This window comes from Cupressus sempervirens, chromosome 7 (genome assembly GCF_028749045.1).
Source record: "Cupressus sempervirens isolate cs-2001-9-10 chromosome 7, ASM2874904v1, whole genome shotgun sequence".
Taxonomy (NCBI): Eukaryota; Viridiplantae; Streptophyta; class Pinopsida; order Cupressales; family Cupressaceae; genus Cupressus; species Cupressus sempervirens.
Window position 1 is genome coordinate 263,855,631 of NC_143124.1, and position 10,416 is coordinate 263,866,046.

The 10,416-nt window shown below is 33.1% G+C and overlaps 1 pseudogene; it reads right to left on the minus strand.

The window, feature by feature from the left end:
• Positions 1-471: 471 nt before the first annotated feature.
• On the minus strand, positions 472-1,031 carry LOC149546458 (uncharacterized; annotated as a pseudogene).
• Between the last annotated feature and the right edge of the window lie 9,385 nt (positions 1,032-10,416).

Below are 10,416 nucleotides of genomic sequence, written 5' to 3' on the forward strand. Positions count from 1 at the left end.
AGAGGATCCAGTAGTCGTGCACCCTACCTTCATGCTCATTAAAGTTGATCATAGTGATCATAAAAATGGCCAAATTTTTTATGACACCTTCTTCGTCAAGTACTTATAACTAAGGTTTCACCTCGTCATAATTTAATTTGATTTTAGTTTTATGCATGGTAATAGAATGAGATCAAATTGTCAATTTTCTAACCTCCTATCCATCATAGTCAACTACCCCCCATTTGATAGTTGATGGCACCCCAATACTTGTACATGTTGTCACATTAAATTTTAACCACATGAATAAAATATATACTAAAAATCTACAACCTAAATAATATGACATTTATATATAAGTATACATATTCTACTTCTATTTACTAATATTTTAACTATTCAGCAAATATTACCTTATGATTGATAAATCTAAATGTAGAAATTAAATAAAAAACTCCTTTTTGTTAGTTTTTCTTATACCTAACCCTAAACTCATTTTCCTATCGTTATACTAACTTGTTCATACGCTAGTGGATTTTTCGCCGCTTGTTGCTCTGTGATGATGCTTCCTGGCACATAAAGAATGGTGAACACACAGGCAAGACGCTGCGATTCACATTCTTAAGACGCCATGATTCCAATGCCTAGAGGTATATTTCTTTTTAGTATTACAATTTCTGCCCACTTTTGATCGACTGTTTTAAAATTTTCTTCATGAAACTTGTAATTGTTGCGGAAGGGTTATAAAGGACTTGTGCAAATAAATTTTATCGTTGTTGGGTGTATTTCTGAATAATATTGTTCTCGCCCATATCTTTTAGTGGGAATTTTATTCTGTCTGATTTCTGATTTCTTCTTATGCCATAGCCCATCAAAGGCATTTTCTGCTTCCCCATCAAAGGCATTGTCTGCTTCCCCAGATGCCCAATGTTAATTTGAATGGAAGCACGGTCCTTGAATGTTATCAATCGGTTCGTGAATGTTATCAATGGGTTCATTGCAGAGCATTTTCTAGAGATGTAAAGATCGACATTCTGCCCTTCATTCTGCATGATGCCTCCACTTGCACACATTAACGAAACCCCTCCAACAAAGCTTCTAAGGTTGTAGGGAAGTGTTGGTTTTCATCCAAATTTCTTCGACTGGTAATCCCTTTCGTTTTCTTGCAAACACCACGCTCTGTTTTTCTTTGATGTTCTCTATTGCATATCAATATGTGTTTTATTTTCCAACATGAAAGAATTCTGCCAGGATTAGCGCTCGATAAACATTTGAGTTAGTGGCCGATCAATGTGGCTAGGGCTAGGGTAGGACGTCTGGGCCTTCGTATGGCGGCCAGTGCTCCAGCACGGATCATTTGGTCTTTCTTCCACATAAAGACCTGGCAAGTATGGTAGCTGCCCTAAACAGGGATCCCGGCTCCCAACCCCGGAACGGAACAACATAACCAATTATACTTATCCCCCTCCCACTGATTCGCAGGGGTTCGACGCTATTTATAAATGCAGGGGTGGGAGTTCCATTCCAGTACCTGGCTAGAACCCCTGGGAAACTATTGTTCGAGTATCTGCGATTCCCGCCTCGACCTGAAGATGGGGGCTGGTAGGGTGCTACTATTAATGCTTCAGAAAACTGGTGATGGCGGTTCAATCGGATCCTCTAGTTGTAGGGAAGAAGCACCCCACATAGCCCCGGATATTAGCTTAGGGGCCTAGTAAGTGAATTTCCCTCTTATCATACAGTTTCTTCATATTTAGAAGTCCCAGAAAGTGATTCTTACAAGGGTTTGAACAAATTCTTCCTCTCTTTTATTTTATGGAAATTGGTTTGAACTGATTCTTCCTTACTTTTATTTTATGGACATGGGTATGACTCATATTCTGTTGAAATGCAGATTGACATATTTTGTCTGCGAAAAGCAGTAGTAATTCCATTGCATGACCACCCTAGGATGACGGTGTTTAGCAAGGTCTTAGATGGCTCACTGCACATTTCAGCATATGATTGGCATGATCAACATCAACACACACAACATTGTAAGAAGATTTCATTTTACTTAGAGTTTGTTTCTTTCTTATGAACTTAACATGCAAGATACCACACAAATGATAAAAATTATCCATATGTGATGTAGTAAATATACCAGCTATTGCTATTCAGATGTGTTGTAATCAATACACCAATCTCATTTGCCGCTCTTTTTATTCAGATTTAGATGTGTTGTAGTCATTACACCAATCTCCCTTCCCAATCAAGTTATTTAGATGTGTTGTTGTCAATACACCAGCCATTGTAATTGTGCTTGTAGTCAGTATTCCAGTTGCACTACTCCTTTCCTCTCTATCCAAGTGTTGTGTTATTGATAGTTGGTAAGCCAAGAACTTGTATTGTTTTCACCGTTCATTCTACATCTTAATAAATTGTTGATAGATGAATTGCTGATACATTTTATGCATATGTAGGTTTGGGAAAGAGGGTTTCAATTATCTGTAAAATGTGTCTATTGACACAACTACATTAAAGAATTTGAGATCTTTTGAGCAGGTAAGGTCTAAAAGACCTTACTAGGGAATGGCCCATCTATCTTTATTTCTTCCTTTTGTTTTTATTTTTCATTTTTTTCATAATAGATTTTATTTGATAATTTCTATTGAGTACAGTCTTTTAGTCCACAATATTAATCTATAAATTGACATAGGTAGACCTTCAAAGAAAGATTGCCATTTATGTCTTTACCAAAATAGACATATTGCTATAATTATAATGACTATCAATAGAACATTATAAAAATGACAAACTTGTCAAGAAAAGGTATAATAGAAGGACCAATCTATAGGATATAACAAAATGTATGGCTTGTGAAAATAGAGGACCAATCTATAGGATATAAAAAATGAATGGCTAGTGAAAATAGAGGACCAGTGTATAGGATATAAAAAAATGACCAATTGTGCAAATATTCTTCTAAACCATCAAAATGATTAAGTCTTTATTGTATTGTTTTTCTATTCAAAATAACCAAGCCTTCATTGTAGCATATGTCTTCATTGCAACATCCTTAGTTCACCATGAAGCTAGGGAAGGGTTCTGGCTCCTTCTCAGGTACTATCTATTGTAGATTTGCCCAAACATATTTTTATCCAACAACATATCAATTTGGAATTGTTTGATTGGAGAATGAGGGGGGCTTTGGGTACAAGCAGTATGCATGTTGTGAAGGAGAACATAGCTAGGGGATAGAATGTTGTACATATCCCTTAAAATTTGATGATGCTTAGGTAAGGGGGTTGTTGGAGTACTTTTTTGTCCTACTCTATTTGTATTTGGTTCAAGAGAAGTTGCTAAAGAACTTGCTTCCCCAATATTTTGCAAGTCTCTTATTGACTTTAGCTTTTTCTAGCTTGGTTTTCTTTCTTTTAAACTCTCTCTCCTTTTATTGTTGTATCTTTTCTTCTTGCTCCCTCTGTTTTATTATTTTCCTTTCAAGTTTTTGCTGATCTTTCTTTTTTTTTTCAAGTCAATTTGATGAAATTTCTTTTCCTCCAACTATTTTTTGTTGCTTTCTTTCAAGTCTAGATAAGTCCAACCTTCCTTGCTTCTTGTTGCTCTAGCAATATTATGTACTCATTAGATGTAAGTATTTGATATTTTCTTCCCAATCTAAGAGTGGTATTATCAGATGGACTGAATCTCTTTGTAACCCTTTCAATTGGTAGCTTCAAAAATCTTCTTAATTATCCTTGACTACATAACCTTTGTTCATATTCTATCCTGAAAGTTACAGATGTTTTTAGTACATCTAGATTATATTCATCGACAGATGTCTTCAATACATCTAGATTATGTTCAACTTGTCCATCTTCATCTTTAGTGCATTCTAGATTTGAACCATCTAGGTTATGTTCAATGTGACCATCTTCACCCTCATTACATTCCAAATCCAAAGTCTCCCAATTTTTTTTTTGAGCATAATAATGAACTACCTCTTATCTTAGAATTGGAGGTGGCGAAGGAATAGATAATGAAATGTCTTCATCTTGAAACTCAATCTCTACTCCCAATTCCTTTGCTCCTTCCTTAACACAATTAGGTAGATCAAACTATGTTGGTAAACTCATTTAATCATGCAAGTCATCTTCAAATTGTCACTAGGTAAATTTTTTTGGTGAGGATATAACATGTGTTGGTGAACTTGTGTTTTCATTTGTTGGTGAACATGTATTTTCATTTGCATCATCTTTATGTTGCTTTACCATTTATGCCACACAAATTTGAATGGCTTCGTCATCATAACTAGCTAACCTTAAAATTTTTTCAATAGCTACAACATTATTTTCATCTTCAACATTGAATGCATTACTTGGCTTCATGTCATTACAAAGAGCATGTTTAGTCAATGGCCAAATTCCAGTCCTTCAAAAGCCAACCGTAATATTGGGGTTACCACAAGAAGTTGGGTAGCAATTATGCAGAAGTCAGATCTACAGGATTGTACTTCTCTGAAATAGGTACCTAATTTTTAAAAAATTGGGTACTTGTTTCTAAAATTAACCTTTGGGCACCCGAGCTGAAATTCAAAAATTGGGTACTCAATATTCAACAGCAAATTGGGTGCCCGAGGCACTCAAATATCGGGCGCCTGATTGCTTTTAAATATCAGGTACCTGATTTCTTAAAAATTAGGTACCCAATTTGGAAGACTTTATTAGACCCCCCCTTTTTTGGCTTTTTGGAAGTCATTTTCATGACCTCAAAAATGGGAGCCTAATTAGAGACGCATACGGGAGTTTGATTCTCAACCCTACCGACCACCCCCCTACTACTAGTTTTCAATATACCAGGTATTTTAATATGTTTTGTACTATTTTACTTTATTCTTTTTCAATTTTCAATTTTATATGTATTTTAATTTATTATTTTTTTCAGTTTTAATATATGTAAAATTGTAAATTTACATTGTTAATGAGTAGATGTTTAAATTTTTGTATCTATTAATTAAATTATAGTTTCATAAATATTTATTTTAAAAGTTATTATTTTAAATTTTTTGAAATGTATTTAATTTATGTATTTATTACAATGTTGAATGATTAGATTAGATGTAAATTCATTGTTTAGAGATGTAATTTTACAAATAAATATAACCTCGACCTAGAACCATATAACCTCGACCTTGTTTAAACTATAACCTCAACCTAAATTCATTGTTTAAACTATAATCTCGACCTAATCATATAGTTATGTACAATAAAACCCTAAACATATATAACTAAGTACTTATTCACATAATAGCCCGCCAAGGGATCCAAACAAAAAACTTAGTATTTAAAATGATTTTCCTTAAATTGTATTGTACTTTGTTTCATGGATCGAAAATGGATGATGTAAACTATTTTATAAATGTATATTCTTTTAGCCTTTCATACCTTGTGACATGTACAGTGGATGATTGTGCATTCTGAATTAATTTGCCAAGTGGCATTCGGAACAAATGTATATATTATTTAAATGGATTGAACTGCAGTAGTTAATATTCTTTCTTGTCGATGTGTTATTTATTTTACTTTTAGTACTTATAATTATTTAAAAATAAAATGGGAATGTCCTCATTAAGGAATGCAATGTCTTATGTTTTTTATAAATGTAAATTATTGTATGTATGTTATTGCTTGCTTAGTAAAACTTTTGATTAGTTCTTTGGATCCCTTGGCTGGGCATCATTTAGGATTAACTATAATGTCAATTTGTATTGAATTTAACTCTAATCATAACCCTTACTATTATATTAACCTTAATCTTAATTTGCTAAAACCTACACCAGGTAACATATAAATAATTAAATAACTTTCCTATCTTACCTTGAGTACCAATTTTATAAATGTCAAACCCTAAAATTGTAACCTTATTTACGATAAACTAAATTATCCTAGAGGAGCATCATATCTACATCTACATGTCATATACATGTGAATCTAAAAACATTTGTGCATATCTAATTACATCATTTATTGCATAAGAAGGATTAAAAATTTCCATTATATATATTATCCATGCATATCATATCAAAAGAATCATTAGAGATATGTCATTTATGACATGTCCATCATAGATAATCAAGAAGGGTACTTAGGTAAATTAGTATATATAACACTATATATTATAAGAAAAGAAAAACACCATATATAGGAGCATCTCATGTACATAAACTAAAACAATTTACCATGACACATGTAATGAGATCAAATAATATTTGTAAGATTCATCGCAAATAATTATCAATGTATAGGGGTGATATAATCAAACTATCAAAAAATGATTGATATCAAAGCATTATATCTTAATATTTAACACTAAAATAAACTAACCCTTGGGTAACCCTAAACCAAATTGAATATATCAAACTAGATTGAAAGGTAACCTTGGCCCTTAACTAATTAATATTATACTTATAAACCAAATTGAATTAAACAATGATCATAAACCTAGTTATATATCCCAACTTAACAGTAGAAACCTTGAATTTAACCTTGAATCCTTTCCCAAACCATTAACCAAATTGAACTGTTACCCTAATATTGAACCAAGTTAAACGTTGACCCTAAGAATAAACCAAATCACCCTAAACTAGAACTCAATAATATATTCAACACTTAAAAAAAAAATTCAAACCTAACTTGTTTGAATTAATGTTGGTTTTTAATCTAAAAGCTCTAACTATAATTATATATCTAAAACCAAATTCAGCACTTTAAAACTTAATTAAATTTATTAACTCTTGTCCTAATTGAAACCTAAGCATGTAAACCTAATCAAACAGTAAAAACCAAATTGATATCAAGGTCTCAAAATGATACATCATAAAAAAATTAGAAGAGACTTGAATGAATCAAGCATCTAATTAAGAAACCCTCCCTCACCATAAAGAGGTGGAGGTGTCCACATCAATGCGAGTAGGAGCTTGGACTACACCCTTGGATGCCTAAGAATATATCTAAAGAAGTGAATAACTTGTCTTTCCACTGGATGCCTAAACATTTATATCCTAAGTGAGTATTCATCATGTAATATCTAATTAGGAGGGTATTGAAGCACTCTAACACCCCAATCCCTAACTAGATAATTATCTTAGGGTAGACTAATTTCTATTTATCTTCGGTTGGAAGTGCCTAAAAGTTTTTTTTTTGGAGATTGGAGATTCCCCTATTTGTTTCCTATTTTCTTGTATGGGTAGCCTAAATGTTTATTGCCTTTGCAGAATGGAAGGCCACATAAGAAAATATTGCCTTATTCTATAAAAAGAAATACCCACCCCCTAGTGATATATAGTAAGATCTTTTTCGTAATTTTACTATAAATTTTTTTGGTTAGAAGATGATGATAGTTCAAAATGATTTAGAAGATAGGGATAAAATAAGAACCATCATTCCTAGAATGAAAATGCATTATTCCTTGATAAACCCATTTCTATAATAAATCAACTCCTCCATCCAAAAAATTAGTAATGAGAAATCCCTACGTCAAGTAATCAATGGAGGGCTCATAAAATTGATCAAGTGATCAATGGAGGGCTCATAAAGTCCCTAGGTCAAGTAATAAATAGAGGGATCATAAAATTTATCCCCAAGGGGAGATAAGAATCTCATAAAAATTAGAGACAGGACTCTCCTAAATACATATCATTCAAAATTCTTGCCAAGGTCTTAGCCTCTAGACTAGAAAATATCTTACCCAAGATCATTAACCCTACACAAAAGTGTTTTGTTAAGGATATTTATGCATATTGGAGAACTTGATAACCTATTGGAAGGCTTTGGATTGGGAAACATTTCCAAGATAGAGTGTAGGCATGCTCAAGTAATTGATTATGAAAATGTCTACATAAGGGTGGAATGGAGTTTCACTATGATGATGTTGCAATCCCAGGATTCCATCCAATATTATGTCAAGCGGTGTCCTCTCTTATGATTGGTTTCAGGGTTTTAGTAAAGAAATTAATGGGGTTAGATCATAATTTTTAGGACTCTCTAGATCAATTATGAAAGGGTGTCCTCTTGCATCCTCTTTATTTTTTTTATTGTTGTTGACTCATTACATTATCTCCTTAGAGATAACCAGTTGCCTCTAAAAGTTAGAGAATCTACTCTCCAAATAATTAATAAGTATCTAATGTATAGTTTGTTGATAATATGTGTATTCTTTTTAAGGTAGAAGAGTGCAACATGAGTCATTTAATGATCAAATTGGACCTCTTTTCTTTGTATCAAGTAGTAAGATTTATGTCTCTACATCTATCTTATTGGGGCTAAATCTTGAGCCCCATACCTTGTGTAGTAAATATGGTATTGGATGGAGATGTCATAATTAAGTGGTTAGGTACCTAGGGATTCCATTTGTAGTAAACCCTGACATATAAATGAAATGTGTCTTTATATCAACAAGAAAATCTTTGGAAAACTCAACAACTAGAACTCTAATTATCTCACTTTGGTTGGTAGAATTCAAGTATGTTAAAAGATTCTCTCATCATATTGGGTGTACTTCTCTTCTTCCTGCTTATTTTATTTAAATCAGTTTGGTCTTCTATATAAATCTATTAGGAACATTTTGTGGTCACAGGGAAAATGAAATATGAAGAATCGTGCAACCAAGAGTAGTTCACATAAAGAAAGGAGATTAGTAAGTTGGAATGAAAACTTTAACAAAGTTCAAGGGATTACTTTGGCAATAAAATTGATAGCCAAAGCTTCATAAGGTAATGAATTATGGATTATCATTAGAATTAGGATTATTAAATGGTTAGGGATAGGATTCACATGTATTAGTTCATTACCTAACATGATCTACACTTATAGTTTGCATTAAAAAGAGAATGATATTTAGGATTCAAACTACAATCATAAATAATTTTTAATCAAATCATAATTCTATCTCTAATCTTTCATTTTAATTTTAACCTTAACTCTCATCCTTATGCCATGTATTATATATCCTATAAACAATAGGACCATAATAAATATCCAAAACCTAAATATAATTCTAAACCATAATCCTAAGTAAGTTCCCTAACATTAAAGGACCATAATAATTATAATAATCTTAAGCATAGCCATCATGAAAACCGTTAACATAAAAAAATTGTAAACCATAACCTTGTCATAATCTTAACTTTGTTTCATCTTGAGATGAACATATAATCCATAATGAGTTTAGACAATCCCCCAGTGTCACAAAATAAGTGTACATGAAAGCAAAATTAGCTTGGTGGCTCTTGTTTTAAGAAAAGAAACCTTGAACTAACCTAGATATAGTTTTTTGGAGTATTATTTTATGATTAGACTTAAAAATTTAGTATTTAATGTTTAATTTGACTTAAGTGTTTAACTTTATTTATTTAATTGATATGATTTTAATAAAGATATGCACATTTATATAGATCTAGTTGATAAATTTTAGATTTAAATTTTATTAAATAATAATTTTGTCATCTTTTATGTTGTTTAAACATATATGCAGATTATATTTGATGAACCCATCGCCACCCCCTCCCCCTCCCATACCCCTGCCTCCGCCCCCTTCATCTCCACCTCCACCTCCACCTCCACCCACACCTCCACCACCCACCACATATGAGCTCCATGAGACCATGAGGTTTAACCTCAATGATCTCATGTGTGATATAAAGGCTATCCGACGTGAGAGGCACCCCTCCCCCTCACCTACTACATCTTTTAGATAGCATGAAAGGCATGATTGACTCCATCCATCCTTTTGATTCAGACATTGATTCATTTAGATTGTGGAGGGAAAGCATGTGTGCCTTCTACTATGATGGCTTATCATACAGAAAGGTTTATAATTTGCATACAGGTAAAGGGAATTTTAAACATTATTTTGTAAACCCTAGGATGAGTGAAGAAATTAATGATAAGAAGCTTCACATTTCCATTAGGTGGTGTACACATCCATGTATAGAGGCACATTTTTTAGAGCAATGGTGGATGGTATTTTACCATCCACCACACGCTAACCTTAAGGTGCCCATGTACTTTCTTAGGAATTTATGGGCTAAGTTTGAGTTGGGTTTGAAACCCAACTATTTTGATATGAAAGCATTTCAGGGGATTGGTAGAGGGATGCCTCAGGATAGGCCTGGGGCAAAGCTGAGTGATAGAATGAAAAAATTGTAGGTGAGTTGAGCCCCTTGTATCTCTTCCTACACCTGTTGTGCTTGCTCCTCACCATCATCGAGTAGTTTCATCTACTTTTACCCATTTGAGTGCCCTTTCGAGAAATTTAGTAGAGCAGTGGATGCAGGTGGTACATACTCCTCCACTTGGACATGTTTGTACTAGCTGTGGAGGCATATGCACAAGCCCCTAGAGTTATCCTGATGCAGCACACGATGGCCATTATGCTGAGGGTACCGATTTTGATGAT